We start from the raw sequence: 10005 nt of genomic DNA, 5'->3' as shown, positions 1-10005 counted from the left end.
GCATCCGTCAGATGCCCTAAAATGGTGAAAATAAATAGTGGCCATACCCTAGCATGGAAGAGTATCATGCACTGTTGAAGAAACCAGAAAGGTACGGAATATAAATAATATGGTATCGCTTACAAAACAATTCAAAAACAAGACCAAACAACATAGTGTCTAGGGTACATATTTGGTAAAAACATAAAGAAAAAGGGTGGCTTTAAAAAATAATAGTGGCTGTAGGCAAGGAATGGTGAGTTTACAAGGAGCAGTTATGGAGACAGAGGAATCAAGATGAATGGAGACTTAAGTTAGTTTAAACTACAACCACAATCAGACAAAAGCTTGGTAACTAGGATCTACAGAGAACTCAAATTAAGGCCAGGCATGGTGGCTCACGCCTGTAATCCTAACACTCTTGGAGGTGGTGGCAGGTGGATTACCAAGGGAGGTGGATTACCTGAGCTCAGGAGTTCAAGACCAGCCTGAGCAAAGGCAAGACCTCATCTCTAAAAATAGTTGGGTGTTATGGCAGGTGCCTATAGTCCAGCTACTTGGGAGACTGAGGCAAGAGAATAGCTTTAGCTCAAGACATTGAGGTTGCTGTGAGCTATGACTCCATGGCACTCCACCTAGGGTGACAAAGTGAGACTCTGTCTCAAAAAATAAAAATAAAAAACCAAATTAATCAACAAAAAAAGAGCCAGCAATCCTATCTATCACTGGGCTAGAGAGATGAACAGAACCTTCTCTAAAGAAGACAAAACGAATGGTGAATGAAGGAGCTAAGGAAATTTCACCCCAAAATATGATTCCTTGGTATAAAGAAATTTTTTAATTAAAAGGCCATTTATAACCAGAAAGCAATGGCCCCTCCTCTGTAAAGCCTGAGTAACCTGATTTAGAAACAGAAAAGGCTGCTGACTTCCTTATTGCATTACTAATAGACCTGGCCCTCAGGTCATTTGAAGCTCTGAGACCAGTCTCTCAGGTTAATCTACAATTCAATCTGTTTCCACCCATCTATACTCATCCCCCCAGCAACCACTTGCTGCACGTATACTTTCCACACTCTGCCTTATTCCTTGTAAAAGGCATCTTTAAAAGTCTCTGACCATCACTGAGACTTTGGGTAATCATTCTTGTGATTCCCCCCATCTGCCTGGTATTCGGAAATAAACCTTTCTCTTATTAATCTACCACAACTGTGAGTTGATCTTTTCAGCAAACCAACCAAAGGGAAAAGGGCAAGTTTTGCCACACTAACAAACATATGAAAAAATGCTCAGTGTCCCTAATTATTAGAGAAATGCAAATCAAAACTACCCTGAGATATCGCCTAATTCTAGTGAGAATGGTCCACATCACCAAATCTCAGAACTGCAGATGCTGGCGTGGATGTGGAGAGAAGCAAACACTTTTACACTGCTGGTGGGACTGCAAACCAATACAACTTTTTTGGAAGGAAGTATGGAGAACCCTCAAAGAACTCAAGCTAGACCTCCCATTTGATCCTAAATCCCATTACTGGGCATCTACCCGGAAGGAAAAAAAATCATTTTATCATAAGGACATTTGCACTAGACTGTCTATCACAGCTCAATTTGTAATTGCCAAATTGTGGAAACAACCTAAATGCCCACCACTCCAGGAGTGGATTAACAAGCTGTGGTAGGCCGATGCCTGTGTCTCAAGCGGCTAAGGCACCAGCCTCATACACCTGAGCTGGCAGGTTCAAATCCAGCCTGGGCCTGCCAAACAACAAGGATGGTTGCCAAACAACCAAAAAATAGCCAGGTGTTGTGGCAGGTGCCTGTAATCCCAGCTACTTGGGAGGTGGAGGCAAGAGAATCACTTGAGCCCAGGAGTTGGAGGTTGCTATGAGCTGTGATGCCATGGCATTCTACCCAAGACAACAGCTTGAGGCTCTGTCTCAAAAAAAAAAAAAAACCAAGCTGTAGTATATGTATACCATGGAATACTATTCAGCCATTAAAAGAGATGGAGACTTTACATCTTTTATACTCACCTGGATGGAGGTGGAACACATTCTTCTTAGTAAAGCATCACAAGAATGGAGAAGCAAGAATCCAATGTACTCAATTCTAATATGAAGGCAATAGATGACCTAGTACCTGGTGGGGTGGGGGATGGGAAAGGAGGGAGAGAGAAGGAGGTAGGAGAGTAGGGGGGTCACAGTGTGACATGACTCTTGGGAGTGGGACACTATTATAAGAGGGAATTTACCTGACAAATACAATCAGTGTGACTTGGTTCTTTGTACCCTCAATGAATCCCAAATAATAAAAAAAGTTGTGTTCACTGAAGAAATGAACAAGCTTATTGCCAGATGGTTTACTTCAGGGTTCAAATTCCTCCCTTCCTCCCCACCACACCTCCCTCTCCCCTGTCCCCTAGCTCCCCACAGCCCTTCTCTCTCTCCCTTTCTTTCTAAGCAGTGGAAAGAGCCCATTAAGCTCTCTGTGATAAGCAGTCTGCTCTCTGTTTGACATTTGCTAGAGGCCTCTTTCTCATTCCTGAGACTTCCTTGACTGGGGGGAGATCCAGGTCCCATTTGGGGCACTGTGTGGGAGCCTGAGAACTGAGTAATTATCATACTTTTTTTTTTTTTTGAAACAGAGTCTATGTCACCCTCAGTAGGGGGCCATGGCATCACAGCTCACAGCAACCTCAAACTCTTGGGCTGAAGTTAGTCTCTTGCCTCAGCCTCCCAAGTAGCTGGGACTGCAGGTGCCTACCACAACGCCTGGCTATTTTTTGTTGTTGTTGTTGTTTAGCTGGCCCAGGCTGGGTTCAAATCTGCCAGCCTCAGTGCATGTGGCCAGCACTGTAACCAGTGCTAGGGTGCTGAGCTAAGATAACCAAGTTTTAAGAGCAACAAACTATGACAAATCATATGAAGAACAATCAGAAATACAATAAAGCTTATGACACACCCTTACCCGCTTACGGTCCTGTGACTGGGACCATGAGGCCTGAGTGGTGAGCAGCTCACCTAAATGGCTATAATCAGAATCACTTTTACACTGTCCAGATGGCTTCTGGCATTTCTCTCATTTTATATTTTCTACCATGTCCACAATCAGCATCTATGTCAGGTTTTCCTTTGTACACCAAACTACATGATAATCACGCTCAAGTCCACACACAGAGCAACCCAGCCATCTGGGTTCCCAGACTCTTGGTGTCTCCTGATGCAGCTAAGTGTCAAGATGGAGAGGTGAAGGACAGTACTCGCTCGGCAACACCAACACTAAAATACTACACAGGGAAGATTAACCCAGCCCATACACAAGGATGACATTCAAAATCATGAAGTGTTCCATATTTTTTTGGACTCTGTCTAGCAAACCCAAACAATGAGACCTATACTCTCATATTAACTTAAAATTTTAAAAAGAAATCACAGTGTGTGACCCACCTTTGGGGGGCAGGACACAACTATAACACAGACTTTACCTAACAAATGCAATCAATGTAACCTTTGCACTCTCTTTGCAATGTAATCTTTGCACTCTCAATGAATCCCCAACAATAATTTTTTTTTAAAAATTTTTTTTTTTAAAAGAGGTGAACCGCAGCACCAAAGCGGCATTCCCGGGTGTCCTGCCCTATCCAGCCAGGCTGAGAAGCCAGGGGCCTTGCCCTGCAGCACTGCTCTGTGTCTCCCTCCCCCCTGAAAACTGTGTCAGTGCTGCCCTTCTGCCCACATGGCATAGCAGGTTTCCCAGACTCACATCTGAGCCCCCTCCACCATCATCTCCCATCCCACCCGACTCCCTGCCTGCTGCCCTGTGGCCAGCACAGGGTGCATTTGCACGGGTTTGCCTGCACTGTTGACCCATTTGGAATCATTCTCTCTGTTTTTTCTACCGAAGATTAGTCTTCCCTTGAAAATCCAGCTCAAATTCTACTATGTGCATTAAAGTAATCTGGGTAACATTTAGAAAATCAGACTTTCCCCCTATCATCCTAGGTGAAATAGCTTCCTCAGTCCTATGAAGCTATTTCACCACAACAGCCCCAGAGTAGGAAGGAAGGAGAAAAGTTGGCCTGTCAGGCCTGGCCTAGCTGTGCCCCAAATCCCTCCACTTGTGAAGTGTCTGCTAACTTCTGCTGGCAGCAAGAAAGGGCCTTGGGGAGCCTTCATTTCAGGCTTTTCAGTTGATTTGGGGCTCCCTAAAGCTTATGGCTGGTTTAAAGAGATGCTCTAAAACTGCACCACAGAATCCCAAACCACCACTAGAGAAAAGGAAGGGCCCCAGGGGCCGGCCCCCAGCCGGGAGGCACACACGCCCTCCTTACCGCCCTCCTTACCGCCCTCCTCACCGCAGGCTGTGTTTAATTTGCACCTCTTCTTGTTCAGGAGTCACCACCAGGAAGATGGGAGAGGCTTAGCTGACATTATCCTATAACCAGCATCTCTTCTCTGTGGCAAGGAGATGACTCAGGAGGATTAGCGAGAGTCAGAGTAAAGATGGAAACAGCCCACAGAATTAATGCTGTTTGACTGTTTAATACATATGGCAGCACTGAGCAATTATAAAACTATTCCCCTTAAAGAGCACCCAGTAATTAGTGAACATCCACATGCAGAAGGCACTATGCTAAACCCATGCCAAGCAAGGAAAAAAAGGTAAATCAAGAACCGTGCTCTCTAGTTTACACGCTAGTTCAGGAGACAAAATAAGCACCTGGAAAGTTAAGCCTCAATATAAGAATTAAATAACCAGAGCCTGAAAATTCAGCAGTCACCACAGGCAGCAAATGAGCAACTCCCCAGTGGCAGCATGGACAGCAGATGCTACAGATCTGGGGCTGGGAGGCAGTGGGGGGGGGGGAATTCTGATCCCCAGCAACCCAAGCTAACACCCAGAGCCAATATAAGAACAGGGAACGGAGAAGGCACCAAACATAGGAACCCAATGGTTCTCCAACTTGACTTGAGCAAGCTTCAGAATCACCTGGCGGGCTGGCTGGTCAGATCAAAGACTGTAGGTCCCACCCCCAAGAGTTTCTAATTCAGGAAGTCTGGGTTGGAGGCCTCAAATTTTGCATTCCTACCAAGTTCCCAGGTGATGATGAATTTGCTGCTCCAAGACTGCACTTAAAGAAGCTCTGGTCTAGCCTGAACATTCCACATCAGAAATGGCAGACTCATTGGCCACACGCTGATCTAGTTCACAGCTCAGTCTTGTTTGTACTAGATGGTGTATGAATTCTTGTAGATAGTTACCAACATTTTATAAACCATGATATTCCCCAGAACAATCAAGACTTCTTGTTTCTATTAAAAAATAGGAAGGTCTGGGAGGTGCCTATAGCTCAAAGGAGTAGGGTTCCAGTCCCATATGCTGGAGGTGGCAGGTTCAAACCCAGCCCCAGCCAAAAAGACAAAAAAAAAAAAAAAAATAGGAAGGTCTTGACAACACTGGGTCTATCTCCACCTGGCCAGTAACCAACTAGAACCATGGAGTCTCTGCCCTGTTTACTTGGAATATTCACCCCCAAACATCCACAGTTCCCGTCCCTCCCCACTCCCAACACAGGCTTGCCTCCTTTGTTCACGCCACCTACCTCACCTACTTGGTCCCTACTGTCAATGCAAAAGAAGCCAAAAATAATAATTTAAAGAGGTTTATTCTGAGCCAAATTTGAGGACCGTAACCCAGAGCTACACCCAAGAAACCCTGAGCAAGTGGACTAGCTATGGTGGGGTTATAGTTTGGTTTTATACATGTCAGAGAAAAAGGAATTACAGATAACGTCATAAATTGATATGGAAAACGTGGTTTTCTGTTGGTTTGGCCTGAAAAGGTGGCTCAAAGTCAGGGCCCACAAGTGATAGGTGGGTTTAAAGATTCTTCAGTTGACAACTGGCTGCAAGAGTTAAGCTTTGTGTAATAGACCAGGAGTCAGGGGAAAGAAATGCTTGAATTAAGATAAGTGTTTGTCAATCAGAAACCAACTACTGGCCAGACTCAGGTGGATTGTTGTATATATTGAGGGCCTGCAGGTTTATCTTATATAGCCATGGGCCTGTGAATGAGTCACAAAGGACATCTCTAAGAAGGCAGGGGGGCATGAAGGGGCATGTCTGCTCTTCTTTCCCATGGCTAGCAACTCCGTTTTAGGGGATACTCTTGGCCAAAAGGGGTGATCCAGTAAGGTAGTTACTGCAGAGGGGCATGAAGGGGCATGTCTGCTCTTCTTTCCCATGGCTAGCAACTCCGTTTTAGGGGATACTCTTGGCCAAAAGGGGTGATCCAGTAAGGTAGTTACTGCAGAGGAGACTTAAGATTCTTAAATTCACACTGGCTCGGCACTTGTAGCTCAAGCGGCCAGGGTGCCAACCACATACACCTGAGCTGGTGGTTCGAATCCAGCCCCGGCCTGCCAAACAACAATAACAACCACAAAATAGTGTTGTGGGGGGGCACCTGTAGTCTCAGCTACCTGGGAGGCTGAGGCAAGAGAATCGCTTAAGCCCAAGAGTTTGAGGTTGCTGTGAGCTGTGATGCCACAGCACTCTACCCAGAGTGACAGCTTTTTTTGTCTCAAAAAAATATATATTGCTAAATCCACACTACAAATATTTAAGTTTATGATCCATGGTCTACATAATCACCTTTAGTAACCATATAGGATTCAACAGCCTAGTAAGACTATAATTTTACCAGTCCCCAGTGTCTCAGGACATGGGTTGTTTCTGTTTGTTTTATCAATCATACCATAATTAATGACAGCCAATTTACATCTCTGTCACTGACTGAATTATTTTGTGGAATAAATTCATAGAAGTTGCATTGCTTGGCTCAGCGCCTGTGGCTCAAGCAGCTAAGGCACCAGCCACATACACCCAAGGTGGCGGGTTCGAATCCAGCCCGGGCCGCCAAACAACAATTATGGCTGCAACCAAAAAATAGCCGGGCGTTGTGGCAGGTGCCTGTGGTCCCAGCTACTTGGGAGGCAGAGGCCAGAGACTCGCTTGAGCCCAGGAGTTTGAGGTTGCTGTGAGTTTAGATGCCACAGCACTCTACCCAGGGGGACAGCTTGAGGCTCTGTCTCAAAAGAAAAAGAAGTTGCATTGCTTGATCAATTTGATATGCATGCAGTGTGCCCTGCATAAAGGTTGTAGCGACTATTTTAAATGAGTGACAACACAAAAATTGGGGGGAAGACCAGTGAGCTTGAGGATACTCTCTTCTGTTTGGACATTTCTAACCAATAGCATTTCTCACATCTCTTCCCATGTTATATACATCCTTAGTCCTCAAATATCTTAAATAGCATCCAGCTAAACTCAGCATTGTCGTCCATAACTTCTGGCACTTAAAGTTCTGTAAAAACATCCTTTAGTGACATCTTCACAAACCACTTTGCTACAAGAGAATTAGCCAGTGCTAATTGGCCAAGTGCTTGCCATGAACTCAGCATAGTCGGAACCCTCCCTCCCCCTAACACAAACACCTTCTACATGGGGCTTTTGCCTTGAACTAGACGCCTGCAATGAGACAGCTCTGAAATGATGTCAAAATCTCCTCCCACACCCAAACTTTGCAACTTTACCCTGGGTCCATATTCCGGCCAAAATTGTGTATCCTCACAATTCATATGAATTCATATGAAGTCCTAACCCCCTAGTACCTCTGCATACGATCATTTGGAGATAGGGTCTTTAGGTTAAAATGAGGTCATTGGGGTGGGCCCTGATCCAACATGACTGGGGTCCTTGTAAGAGGAGACTAGGTCCTAGACACACACAGAGGCAAGATGACATGAAGACACCTCCAAGAGAAGACAGCCATCTGCGAGCCAGGGAGCGAGGCCTTGGAAGAAACTAACCCTGCTGACACATTGTTTTCCGACTTCCAACCTCCAGAACTGTGAGACAATAAATTTCTGTTGTTTAAGGTACGCAGTTTATCATCCTTTGTTACCACAGCTCTAACAAACTAACTCAGCCCCGCAGGTCCCCCGAAGGTTATTTAATGGTGACTTCTACTTCATCTCCTAGGGAAAGAGCCAGAAGACTCCAGTCGGGCACTGCCTGCCTTCTTCTGTTTCTTTCCTCCTCTCTCTCATTCTCCACAGTTTCTCCTCTCTGCCTCTGCAATGGCACCTGTTTTCTGAATTGTCACACCAACAGCAGAGGGGAGAAGGATGGAGAAGGTGTAGGGGTCACCCCTAGGCATTCGAGTGCAGGCCACATTTGAGAAGCTGGGTTAGGGCTGAGTGGGAAGAGAGCCCTAAGCAAAGTAGCTGATGTGATCTTCAAAGTTCAGGATACAGGAAGGGAGCTGGGGGCAGCCAGACGTGCACAGACAGGATTCAGGACCCTGAGCTCCAATTCAGTTACAAAACGCCTCAAATGTCTACAAACACTTTCTATCAGCCTACTAAGGCCATCCCATAGGATTTGATTCTACAACATCTCAAAATTGCTTCTGGGCCTGGGCTGTGTCAACAAGCTCCAGCAGTCTCTCCAGACAGCTTCCAGTATGTGATCCTTCCAGAAACAAACACAGCTGTCCAGTCACAAGCGAGTCAGGGGCCCTACCGAAGCCCCACACAGCACAAAGCATCCCAGAGCTACCCTTTCTACAGGAAGTCCGCGGGCAGCCACCCACCTGCCTGTATTCTGCTCAGCAGCAAGCAACCCCTCCTGCCAATGCACATGCAAGGGCAGACGTTCAGTACGAGCCCAGGTTGGAGGAAGTGGGACAGGACTAATAAGGCCTGTCCACATTTGATGATTCCAGGGCCCTTGCTGACACCAGAGCCCCACTAACTCCCTGTAAGCCCTACATGACTGTGAATGGACTCATGGAAGAGTCTAGGAAGGGAGGATGGCACAAAAGTGTCCAGAAGGATATAGGAAAACAATACAGAGAAGCATCATAATGCCCTGGTGTGACATGATACCACACCATTAGCAACCACCCCAGCGTCCAGGACGGCCACCTGTTCCATCCCTGGCCCACGAAGCATCTGGACCCCCTGCAACATCAACTGGTAACTTAGAGGGTTCCTGGCTCAGCACTCATAGCTCAGTGGTTAGGACGCCAGCCATATACACCAGGGCTGGCAGACTCGAACCCAGCCCAGGCCTGCTAAATAACAATGGCAACTACAACAACAAAAAATATCCAGGAGTTAAGGTGAGCTCCTAGTCCCAGCTACTTAGGAGGCTGAGGCAAGAGAATCACTTAAGCCCAAGAGTTTGAGGTTGCTGTGAGCAGTAACACCATGGCACTCTACTGAGGGTGACATAGTGAAACTCTATTTCCAAAAAAAAAAAAAAAAAACTTAGAGGATACCAGGTTATAACTGGCCCCAGTCCCACTTGTCTCGCACTCTTCTCTCTCTCCTCCAAGTGGGATAACTCTGCCTCAACCACAACCATCCGCAAGGTAGACTCCACGGAGGAGGGATGGAGAGCTCACACTCTCAAGTTACCTCTTGCAAGTTATTCCTAAAGTCTAGAGGTGTCCTTGGGCTGAGCCACCAATCAGGTACCAAAGAAGAGCTTGCTGCTAGGGTTTCAAAGGAACTCTCTACAGCCAGCCTCTTTCACCAGGGCAAGAAGCACAGATATAGGGCAGGAAGGAGGCTGCGGCATCTCTTGAAGTGCTTCTCTTCTGACCCCAAAGGCAGCCAGGAAGGGTAAGATCCAGATGAGCCATGGTCAGGTTCCCAGCAGCACAAGAACAAGAATACTTATTTTTTTTAAGGTTCACTTAGGACTTTAGAGGGGCAGCTCAGAGCCAGAGGAAGGCAGGATCAATGCATGCTTTGTCTTTTAGTCTCCAAAAATAAGAAATCAAGTGTTTAATCCATGCCAGGTGCTTAAGAAACATGTCCCAGGCTCGACGCCTGTGGCTCAAGTGGCTAAGGCGCCAGCCACATACACCTGAGCTGGTGGGTTCGAATCCAGCCCTGGCCCACCAAACAACGATGGCTACAGCCAAAAAATAGCCAGGTGTTGTGGCGGGCGCCTGT

The 10005-nt window shown here is 46.3% G+C and overlaps 1 non-coding gene across 1 annotated transcript; it reads left to right on the top strand.

Annotated features, from left to right (window-relative positions):
• Positions 1-3233: 3233 nt before the first annotated feature.
• On the top strand, positions 3234-3335 carry LOC111728282. Its single transcript, XR_002775626.1, has one exon. It is a non-coding gene; the product is annotated as a U6 spliceosomal RNA (small nuclear RNA).
• The last annotated feature ends 6670 nt before the right edge of the window (positions 3336-10005 follow it).

This window comes from Otolemur garnettii, unplaced genomic scaffold, assembly GCF_000181295.1.
Source record: "Otolemur garnettii isolate 467f Iridium unplaced genomic scaffold, OtoGar3 scaffold00147, whole genome shotgun sequence".
Lineage (NCBI taxonomy): Eukaryota > Metazoa > Chordata > Mammalia > Primates > Galagidae > Otolemur > Otolemur garnettii.
Note: the sequence above shows the minus strand (reverse complement) of the source record. Positions and strands in the feature narration are given on the sequence as shown.